Genomic DNA, 11,067 nt, shown 5'->3' on the forward strand with positions numbered 1-11,067 from the left:
AAGGCCAAAAGAGGTTTGATGAATCGGGGCAACATGCAAATGATTTATAAAACATAATCTGGGAGCTGAAATTGTTGAGTCCCCCTTTATGGGAATACGATCACCCTCAAAGCAGCCACCAGTTCAATCCCATTGGGTTGGCCATTATCTGTAATGATGGGGGGCCATGGATTCACCCACCATTTGCAACAAAGCACTCCAATATTTTTCAGGAGTAAAAGCACTTTTCACTGGCTGCTCCAGAGTCGCTCATTGAAGTAAGAGCCAAGCGTGTAAACGACCTCCTGAAAGAACTGGCAGGCGTCAAGAACATTGAGCCCCAAAGCACGAGTTGTTTGCGAAGCTCTCCTCCAGCTGAAGCCCGGGGAGGGGAGGCCAGCGAGCAGGGAGGCAGGCGGAGGTGGGCGGCTGTCTGCGGGCGAGGGGGAGATGTTTATACAGAGCGAGTTAAAAGGTGGACCACAGACAAATCATGGTGTGGGGCTGCTGCAGGGGAATTGGGGAGGTACCCGCTGCGCTCCCAAGAGGAAGAGAGACATGGTCAAGCCAGCAGCATTTCAACCTAAAAGCATCTTTCCCACTTGGGGTTAAAATCTTTGCTTCTTTGCAAGGGAGGCACTAGCTCTCCTGCCCCAAATTCCCCTGGGCACAAGGAGTGCAGAAAGTTTTACTTGGTAGGTAAGTTGTTTTTATGTGAAACCAGTTTGGCCGAGGTGGGGATTTTTCACTTGGGTGTCAGTGGTGCCCTTCTGATGTTTATAAAACGTAGCAAATGTACAGTTTGAACAGTTATTTTAGGTAAAAACGTCAATTTCTTCATAGAGTCAGGCACTCTAAGTTCTGTGTGTGAGACAAATTCTTAGATTTTCCAGTGTTGAGAAAACTGTCACCTTGCTTCACACAGTTCTCAAGTTGAGTTATGACCCTGACATCCCTCCGCTCTCTCAAGTGCACTATGGAGGTCACTGAAAAACAGCTGAAAAGAAGAAAATATCACTTTCTATCTCGTGGGGGTGGGAAGAAGATACCACGGATTCTTTCAGGGTGGAATTTCCTCTGGCAACTGACCTTAATGTCCATTTCTCTTTGAGACGTGGTCACCTTGTGAGGAACACGCCAGTGGGGGTCACTGCCTCAACCCCTATGCCTTAAATCCGTATCAAAGCTCTTCCCACCCCAGTCCTCTGCAAACCAATATACATTTATGAACACTAAACTGTGTTTAGTTTTCTCTTCCAGAAAAATTTGGTACATGAAATCCTTTGTCTGAATCATCTCCGTTGCCCCTCTGGTTTTTTGGTGACATCTTTTGTTCCGCTTGGAATGCCTTAGGTGGTCTCCCGATCTAAATTTCTTGTATTTCTCTTTTCACTTGCTTCCAAAGCTGGTCAGTCACCCTTAACCAATTGTGTGACTATCTTGGGACTTGAGGTGCTGAGTAGTCTGTGCTTCTGTACCCTCGTGACTAATTAAGACTGATGTATGGCCAGAAATGGTTCTGAGCAACAACTCGGACTGCAGCTCAGGGGAGACCCTTTCTATTCCCTCCACACGCTCAGGGGGGCGCAACTGTAATCTGTCACATACTGTATACGTTTTCTATGTGTTACTTGGCTGCATTTCCCATTATCTTTCTTTAGTGCCTAATTGTCCACGTTGCCATTAGATGTCTAACCTTGTTCTCTCAAGTGAGGAGAAGTAATGCATGCCCTTTGTACACATTTCAATAATGCTGAGGCATGTGGAAGGAGAACACAAAAGTCCTTTTCATCAGCATGAGTACCAGTGTAGAGATTCAAGCAACCCCAAAAGATTTGAGGGGGCTCTCTGGAGTTCTCTCTGGTTCATTTACCTGTTAAACAAGAAACCAGTAACGTCATCTTTGACTATTTGTTGAGCTTATTTACTTTTGGTTAAGAAAAATCTGCCGTTGATGGGGCGCCTGGGTGGCACAGCGGTTAAGCGTCTGCCTTCGGCTCAGGGCGTGATCCCGGTGTTATGGGATCGAGCCCCACATCAGGCTCCTCCGCTATGAGCCTGCTTCTTCCTCTCCCACTCCCCCTGCTTGTGTTCCCTCTCTCGCTGGCTGTCTCTATCTCTGTCGAATAAATAAATAAAATCTTTAAAAAAAAAAAAAGAAAGAAAGAAAAATCTGCCGTTGCTATTCCTTCTGGAATCTCTTGGATACAGTCTCTTCCGGGCTCATCCTTGGTTATCTCTGATCCTCCCCCACCACAACTGTTGGCTGGCTGCCGGAACTGGAGACCCATGCCTTCCACACGGTAGGAGGCAAGCCCGTAGGCAGGTGCTCTCCAGATTTCAAATGCAGTGAACATCGGCTCTGTATTAGAAAGTGACGGCCTGCCTTGGTCCTGGCCATTGCTACTGTCACTTCTTGTTCATTCTCTCTTTTTGTTCTGAGCCCCCCTCATCACGAACACACACTCTTGAATTGTGCTTGGACTATACTCACATCCCTTGTTATGTGACCTTCACCCCTGCCTTTCTTTATAATTGAAGAATCTAAGTTTTAATAGGACGCCCGCAAACAATCCCTGGTGTCTACATAGCGATAATTTCCCCAATTGCCTCTTTGAAACACTATAGTCTCTAAGGAAATGAAACCAGTTGTTCACTTGACATTGCAAAGAGCATTCGGAACCTTCAGCTGTATTCGATGTCTATGATGGAGTTTGATCTTGGCTGCACAAAAATTACAGTGAGAATGCTCCAGAGGAAGGAGATGGATTCTTTGCCCTCATGGTATCTGTGAGGATAGACCAGGTTCTGCCGTAGTTACAAACAACCCCCAACTCTCAGGGGCTCAGCTAAATAGAGGATTAGAGCTTACTACGCTCCACGTCTATCTGGGACCACATCTAGGGGTTCTGCTCCCCATTATCTAAAGAAATCTCCTATTGTATTTGCTCTCCAGACCCTGGCTTCAGCTGTGCTAACTTCTGGAAAAGCTGCAGGGTGTGCACGCTGCAGTGAGTCTCGTTGGAGCGTTTGCAGTTAGACTTCGAACTAGCTTACGTTATCTTACCTTCGCCGAGCTGCTGCCTACCTTTCTGTCCCTTTGGGGTTCCCGAGCTTGGCAGTCATTTTATTAATCTTTTAAAAGTAAATACAGTTGTAGGAGAAAACAACACACCCTCATCTTGCTTTGTCAGAGTCTTGAGAACTTCCAGGGGAAGTCTAGGCTTTTCTCTTTCCCGTCTTTTTCTCTACTTCATTCATTAAATTTACGAAATATTCTGACATTGTCATGACTTTTGCTCTTCATTTTTAAGTCTATAGATGCCTTTTTATTATTTATACTCTGATGGAGAGACATGATTTGTTTTAATTTCTCCACATTCTTATTCTAACTCTAGCATGGTTTTCCTGTGTCCTGTGTATTATGCCATTGAAGAACATTCAGCTTCTCTAAAATCTTTTTGGCACTCAGGTTTTCTTCTCATGAGTGGCTTCCATTTCCTGATTTTATTGTTTGGTTTTAGTCTTTTCTTCATGATCATTAATTGTCTTGTTTTAAAAAACAGTTTCTCCCATCTTTATAACGTATGCTATTTCTCCCTGCCTGTAGAATGTCGTTAAAAATGTCATGTGTCGGGGCGCCTGGGTGGCACAGCGGTTAAGTGTCTGCCTTGGGCTCAGGGCGTGATCCCGGCGTTGTGGGATCGAGCCCCACATCAGGCTCCTCTGCTATGAGCCTGTTTCTTCCTCTCCCACTCCCCCTGCTTTTGTTCCCTCTCTCGCTGGCTGTCTCTCTCTCTGTCGAATAAATAAATAAAAAATCTTTTAAAAAAAAGTCATGTGTCATAAAAAGAATGACATATAACCAGTGCAAATATTTTTGTGTATACCTGACATTCTCAAAGATAATCACATATATCTGGTGTGCTGTTTTCACCTAGATGAATATTTGGACTATTATTTTAAATGGAAATGTTTCTTCTACTACTTACTGTCTATACTTACACCTCTAATCCTCTATGAGATAGAACCTAGAGTTTGGTTATATATCATTTTTGCAAAAACTGCCATCACTGTATTAACTATCTAATGGTGAACCAAAGACAGGAGGACAACTCCTACCTAGGAGCTTAGAAACTCTGTGTCTTGTTATTGACCTAATAGTATTAGGTCAATTTTTAATTCATTCCCCAGCCCATTTGCAGGAGTTTATGCCTCCGCCTGAGGACATATATTGGGTAATAGTAGTCAAACACAATTTATGCCCTTTATGTGCTTTATTTTCTAATTCTACACACGTTTAAAATGTACCGAGGGAGAAAGATACATGGGGGCTAAATCTGTTTCTGTATCTGCCTCAACACATACTATCCTCCTACGTAAGTATATAGCATGCAGGGTGGCGTGTGTATGTGTGTGCTTTAATTTAGCAGGGCCTGAGGATGCCATGTGGGGACCGGCTACAGAGCAGTAGCTTTCGCCCTAATGGTTAGAATGATCCTTGGAAATGGTACCTGTTTTGAGGTGAGGGGATGGGGGTCAGGAGAGGCAGGAGTCTTCAGGGTGCTTCTCGTCTTTTATCATCATCATCCGTCAAGGCTGCTGTGTCGCACAGAACATTTTCCATCCTTTGTCGCCCCTGTGTTCTGGTACCATTCCACAGCAGCAACCTGTTGATTCTGGACTGCTAAGTACTCCTGGCTGGCACACGAGGCTGCAGGGTGACTTCACTGTGGGAGACAGACAGAATTGTTTCCAATGTACACCTGAGCAGGCCCTCAGCAAAGCAAACATTGATTTTGGAGGAGTATTTTTTTTTCTCTATTTGCTTGCTGCCAGGGGCCTCTAAATAGGATTCCTATCCCCCCCCCTCCGTGTTAATATTAACCCATTTAGAGACTGAATGATAAAGTTCAAGCCAGTAGGTCTTGCAGGATGTTGTGAGATGCCATCACCTTCCCAAACAGAGGAACTCCTCGCAAGGACTCAGTAGATGATTGAACATGAACTAAAACCTTGGAGGCAGCTCCGAGTGCCTGGGTGGCCTCTGGTTTACTGCTGGTTCACTGGGTTCCTCCTGCCTCAATGGGCCAACTCCCAGTATTATAAATCATATAGATGTGAACTTCTTCCTGAAGTAACTTGTTTGCTTTATTTATTTGGAAAATTTCGGTAACTGCTTTCTCAACGGCCAGGCTGTTGAACTTGCCATAACTGAGGCTTACTCAAGAATGTTTAGTCTTAACACTGTGTGGTTTCCTTTAGTGACTCCTGAGCCACATTTTGAAGAGAGACGTGCTGGTACTGAAGTATGGTGAATTCACTTCCAGGTAACCCAGGGGCACCTCAGAATACCTTCGGTTTTGAGACGGACTGGGTGGCAATGGTGAAGTGGGACCTCTCCCTAAACAAACCAGGCCCACACAACCATAAACATACCCACGCCCACATACACCTTGATGTTTTAGGGCTTGAATATGCAAAAAAGGAATGCAGTTCTAAATGGGAATTTTAGAGTAATTTTTAATATTTTTAATGTAGAGATCACCAGGTAAGTCTCCCTTCTGCAATAAACCTCTTCCACTTCCTCTCGGTGTATTGCGTGTCTTAAAAAGCGTATTTGAATAAAAGAAAATAAGTGCCTTACAATGAATAAAATCATTCATTGGTAGCAGTGATGTGAGTTTACATTTGGGGCTCCCAAGCCAAACTGTCAGAAAAGACCACATTATTCTTTGTAATTTGCCAAACAGCTTTCTGGTGGAGAGCAAAGTAAGACAGGGGGTGGAAGCGGGGAGGGGGTTACTACTTAAGGATCCGTCTCAAATGCAGAGGCGGTAGAAGGTATGGCTTCTGTACCTGGGATTAGTAGGTAAATGAGGAAATTTTGGCAAACCTTTAAGTCCGTGAAAAATTTCCTCCAGCTTTTTAAACTAAAGCATTGGTGTAACCTAAGCAGGAAAATGTAGTCGGTTTTTAACTTCATGTTGGATGCATAGTGACATTTTTCGTGCCTGGATTTTGGGACTTTTCCATGTACTAAATTGCATTAGAAAAAAAAAAAAGAGGGAGGAGAGATGCACTGTTCAAGAAATTTGGTGCTCACAGTGCGTGGAAGAGGCAATATTTTCCAAGATTTTTGCAGCCCTTCTGTTAGCTTTTATGGTTAAGGGTAAGGGGGTCACTGATGCTCCTTTCCTCATACCCACCCCTTGGTATCCCTAACAGCCTGAAATTTTTTAGATGGTCTGTTTATATTATACTGTCAAATGCTGAGCGTCTTTATATCTGTGCTTATCTTCCTTCCCTATCTCTTTAAAAATGTGTATTGCTGTCCAAAATCCTACGTTCTAATAGCTCAGGGCGGAATGTGCCGAGAATTAGAAATGCCAACTTTATGATTTATCAAGGGCTCCTGAGTTCCTTTGTGGCAGAGTGTGTTATGCACGATATTTATTGTTTTGAATGTACATAGGATGACAATGAGGAGGCAGGATATAGCAGATGGAATGAGGATTTAAAAAAAAAAAAAAAGACTGAGAGGATTGCAGCCAAAGATGGCAGCCCACTCATGTGCAATGGCCGCTATCGCTTTACCCACTCAGTTTAGACCAACGGGTGACTCGAGGGAAAAGTGGAATTTCTCTTTCACGGTCCCTTGGATTTCCATGTGTGCAAGTGTTTGTCTAAAGGTAGCATTTTCTTGCAGAAAATGGCTGCACTTTTCAAATCTTCCAACTCTTAAGAGCATAATTAGGGAGTTATGAAGAGTAGAAATGGCTCTTAAATAGAATGTCTCCTTGGCTGAGTCAGAGCTGTAAACTGAAAATATTAACACATCTGTTCTTACTGTATAAAGAGATAGCAAAACACTTTAGGACAGTGCTAGTCAAACCGTATTGTGCATGGGGTCATTTGGAATGCTTGTTGAATGCAGATTCCTAGGTTCTGCCCTTGAGTCTCTCATTCAAAAGGTCAGCCATTGGGCCTGAGAATTTGCATTTCCTACAAGCTTCCAGGTGTATCCAACTGCTGCAGTGACTCCCTGGACCACAGTCTGAAGAGCACTTTCTTAAAACATTGTTTTTATTCAAGAAAATGGGAGGGGGGTGAAGTAGGGTGGAGGTGGGAGTTGCATTAGTAGTCGCATCGCCTTTTCCATGTGCTGTGAACACCACATTTCTTGAACAGTGCATCTCTCCTCCCCCCCCCCTTTTTTTTCTTTTCCTAATGCAATAAGTACTATTGGGGGTTAGGTGGGTATTTATTTGGGTGGGTAACTCAGGCGCACACCATGGTAAAAAGTTTTGGTAGAGGGACCAGATTTTAGCCCAATATATGTCTGAGGCTCGAAGGCCTTCAAATGCATTGTCTTGTATGGTGCTTGTGCCTGGGGAATGCTAGCTGAGCACTGAATTATGAATTATATAGACTGCACCCTTCCTGCGCTCTTCTGCAGCCTGTATGGAAAGCTTTCTGTGGTGCCCCAGCAACAATGGACATGTTGACTCCACGGTTGCTTGCGAACCAGGCCACTGCATGGCAGCCAGAAGCAACAGCGATGCTGCCCTCTAGCTCTCTCCATGCCTTGCCTTGTTTTTGGAAGCAGTATTATGTACGTGGAGTAAGCCCCAAAGTTCTTAGACAATTCGGAAATGGGTGGGAAAAGGAAAAGGCTTGGAGGAGAGACTCTTTCCTGCTAATAAGATTAGGGGTGGGGAGAAGGTCAAGCTATTAGCTGGAATTAAATATGACCTCATCGGTACCGGGTTTGCAGGATGTAATATACTGATTTTAAAGAGAGATGTCCATCAGAGGGGAGATTGGTCACCATGAAAGAAAAGAATCAAGAGGCCAACATGGGTATAGCATCTTCAGCAGTGTCTATAAGAGAAAAGTGTGCTCTGATCTACAAATAAGAATATATGTTCCTACTAGAAATTCTTTTTCCTAGCATAGGATAAATTCATCGAGGTAATTTCAGCTTGAGAATGCCTGCCATTCTAATCCCCCAGCTCAGTCCTCTGGCTCAAACTGCATACTCACATACTCGTCAGCAGTTTTGTCAACACCACAAAAGGCCTCCCAATATTTCTTATTGCAATTGCATTAAACCTATAAATCAATATGGGGGAGAATCCACATCTTAACAACATTGAATCTTTCAGTCTATTACCAAAGCATATTCCTCTTTTATTAAATCCTCTCCTTTTGCTCAGTAATATTTAGTAGTTTGCACAGTTTAAAGATCTTTCCATTTTTTCCATTAGATTTATTATAGGGATTCGATGCATTCTGATGCCCCTATAAATAACCGTCCCTCGAAATTTCGTTTTCCAAGCGTGTTGCTTTTCTTTTTGTTTTTACTCGTATACAGAAATACAGTTGAAATACTCAAATACAAATTGATCTGGGTCATGTAAGAGTCTGATTCCGTGTTTCGATGTTTGACTTCTGACTTCTTATAAGACCCAGCTTCCTTTGTCCCTTCTGCTCCATATCTAGACATAATTGATAAGAAAATCCAAATGAGCTCCCTCCTCTGGGACATGTGGGAAACTGAAACTTGGCAAATTCCCAGCCCTCCCTCAGGAACTTGTCCCTGGTCCCGCCCCCTTGCCACTCTAAAGGCCTAACCTACTCTCTCTGCTCTGCTCAAGCATGCCTGGACCTGCTGGTGCCCTTCCTGCTCTCACTAGGAGTCCCTTGTGCTAACAATAAACTTTCTTTCAAATTCTCTAGGTCTCTGGAATGTCATCAGCCTCAATATTCTACCTCTTAATTGGGAAGGGTTATACCTACCTCTGTGGGATAAACACGAAACAGAGTATATTTACCTTGTATCTAGCAGCCTTCCTAAATTCACTTACAATTTCTAATCGTTTGTAAATTATTTTGAACTTTCTATATATACAATTATATCATTTGTGAATAATAACAATTTATTAGTTACTTTTCAATCTCTTATTCTTAAAAAAAAATTTTTTTTTTATTGCTTCTTAGAACTAGTTAGGACTTCCAATATCAAATAGAACTGGTGGTTGTGGAAATTTTGTTTGCCTGCCATTCTCAGGGATTGGGGGATGGAGTGGTCAATATTTTACCATGTTAATGTTGGCCATTAAGATTTTATTTTGTAGATATCTTTTATCAGATTAACAAAATTCTTGTCTACTTCTAGCATGTTCAGTATTTTCTTTTAAATAATAAACATGTGTTGAATATGCTCAAATATGTTTCTGTATTTATTGAAGTAATCACATGGTTTATCTCCCTTGTTCATTTACTAGGTGAATTATATTGGTTGAGTTTCAGGTGAATTTCACTTAGTTTTGGTGTATTATCCTTTTTATATAAACCTAGATTCTGTTGGTTAAGGTTTTATTTAATATATTCATATTTGTATTCATAAGAAATGTTGGCCCATATTTTCCTCTCTTAGTTATTTTCAGGTTTTAGTATCAGAGTTTTGCTGAGTCATAAAATGAGTTGGGAGTTGGTGAGTTGCTTGTTTTTTCTATTCTGTGGAAGAATTTATGTAAGATTGGCATTATTTCTTCTTTCACTTGTAGGAAGAATACACCAGTGAAATAATCTACACCTGGAGTTTTGCATGTCATCCTTGCACAGGAGCCATGCTAATTTTCTCTGTATCTTTCTAACTTTTGTATGTGTGCTGCCGAAGTGACCATTATATCTGAAGTTCTCATGAAAAAATTTTTTTATAATGGATTTGATTCTTTTTAAAGAAGTAGACGTGTACAGATGCTCCATTTCTTCTTGGTCATTTTTTGGTAAATTGTGTTTTTCAAGAATTTGTGCACTGTCTTTTTCAAGTTTCTTGGCATAAAGTTGGTTATAATATGCTCTTATTATCCTTTTGATGTGTATGGGATCTGTCTGGATGCCTTCTGTTTATTCCTTATATTAGGCATTTGTGTTCTCTTCCTCTTGTTAAGTGTTGGTCAGTGTTTTTAATGTGTCCAAAGAATCAGAGCCAAAGCTTTGTTAATTTTTTTATTTTATTGACTTTACCACTTATTTTTTTTATAACATTTTATTTATTCATTTGACATAGAGAGAGAGAGAGAGAGAACACAAGCAGGGGGAGTGGCAGCCAGACATAGGAAAAGGGAGAAGCAGGCTCCCTGCTGAGCAGAGAACCTGGACTGGACATGGGCGTCTATCCCAGAACCCTGGGATCATGACCTGAGCAGAAGGCAGACACTTAACTGACTAAGACACCCAGGTGCCCCTCACCACTTATTTTTATTACCTTTATCTTACTTCCTTAGAGTTTAATTTGTTTTCCCTTTCCACATTCTTAAGTTAGAAGTATAGGTCATTATTTTATATCTGTTTTCTTTTCTAATATCCATATTTAAATCAATATATATCCCTCTAAGCATTGCTTTTGCTGCATCCCACCAATTCTGATAATGTTGTTTTTTGTTATCGTTCAGTTCTATATATTTTCTAATTTGCCTTGGGATTTTCTCTTAAACGTGGGTTATTTAAAAGCATGTTGCCTGATTTCCAAACGTTTAGAGATTTTTCTAGTTATCTTTAATTTAATTCCATGTTGTTCATGGGACATACACTTAGGATTTCAGTTCTTTGAAATGTGTTGAGATTTGCTCTGTGACCCAGAATAAACTTTAAAATATATCTATTTTTTTGCATTTATTTCTTCGGGTATTGAATGTAATGTTCTTTATCTGTGATTGAAGTCATGTTGGTTAGTTGTTTTATTCAAATCTTTTGTAGTCTCACTGATTTGTGTGTGTGTGTTGGTTTTATCAGTTCTTGAGATGGTGTCAAGAACTGTCAATGGTCTGAGAGTTTATTCTCTTTGCAGTCCGCAAAGTTACGTTGCTACAGTTGCATGCATAGGTTTACGATTATTTAAATTTCCTTTTATGTAAACTGCCTGTGCATATCCTTTGCTCTTTCCTTATTGTGTGGTTTGTCTTTGGGACTCCTAAATTTTTGTATCTCTCAATTTTACCATGTCGGACCATAGCATATGCATAAGCAACACTTCTTGGGGTTGATAGTGTTCTTCAATAATTTTATTAAAACTTTTCT

The 11,067-nt window shown here is 41.4% G+C and overlaps 1 non-coding gene across 1 annotated transcript; it reads right to left on the reverse strand.

Moving 5' to 3' along the window:
* Positions 1 to 9,565: 9,565 nt before the first annotated feature.
* Positions 9,566 to 9,671, reverse strand: LOC121105467. Its single transcript, XR_005837995.1, has one exon. It is a non-coding gene; the product is annotated as a U6 spliceosomal RNA (small nuclear RNA).
* Positions 9,672 to 11,067: the final 1,396 nt, after the last annotated feature.

Source organism: Ursus maritimus, unplaced genomic scaffold, assembly GCF_017311325.1.
Source record: "Ursus maritimus isolate PB19 unplaced genomic scaffold, ASM1731132v1 scaffold_26, whole genome shotgun sequence".
In the NCBI taxonomy this organism is placed as follows: Eukaryota; Metazoa; Chordata; class Mammalia; order Carnivora; family Ursidae; genus Ursus; species Ursus maritimus.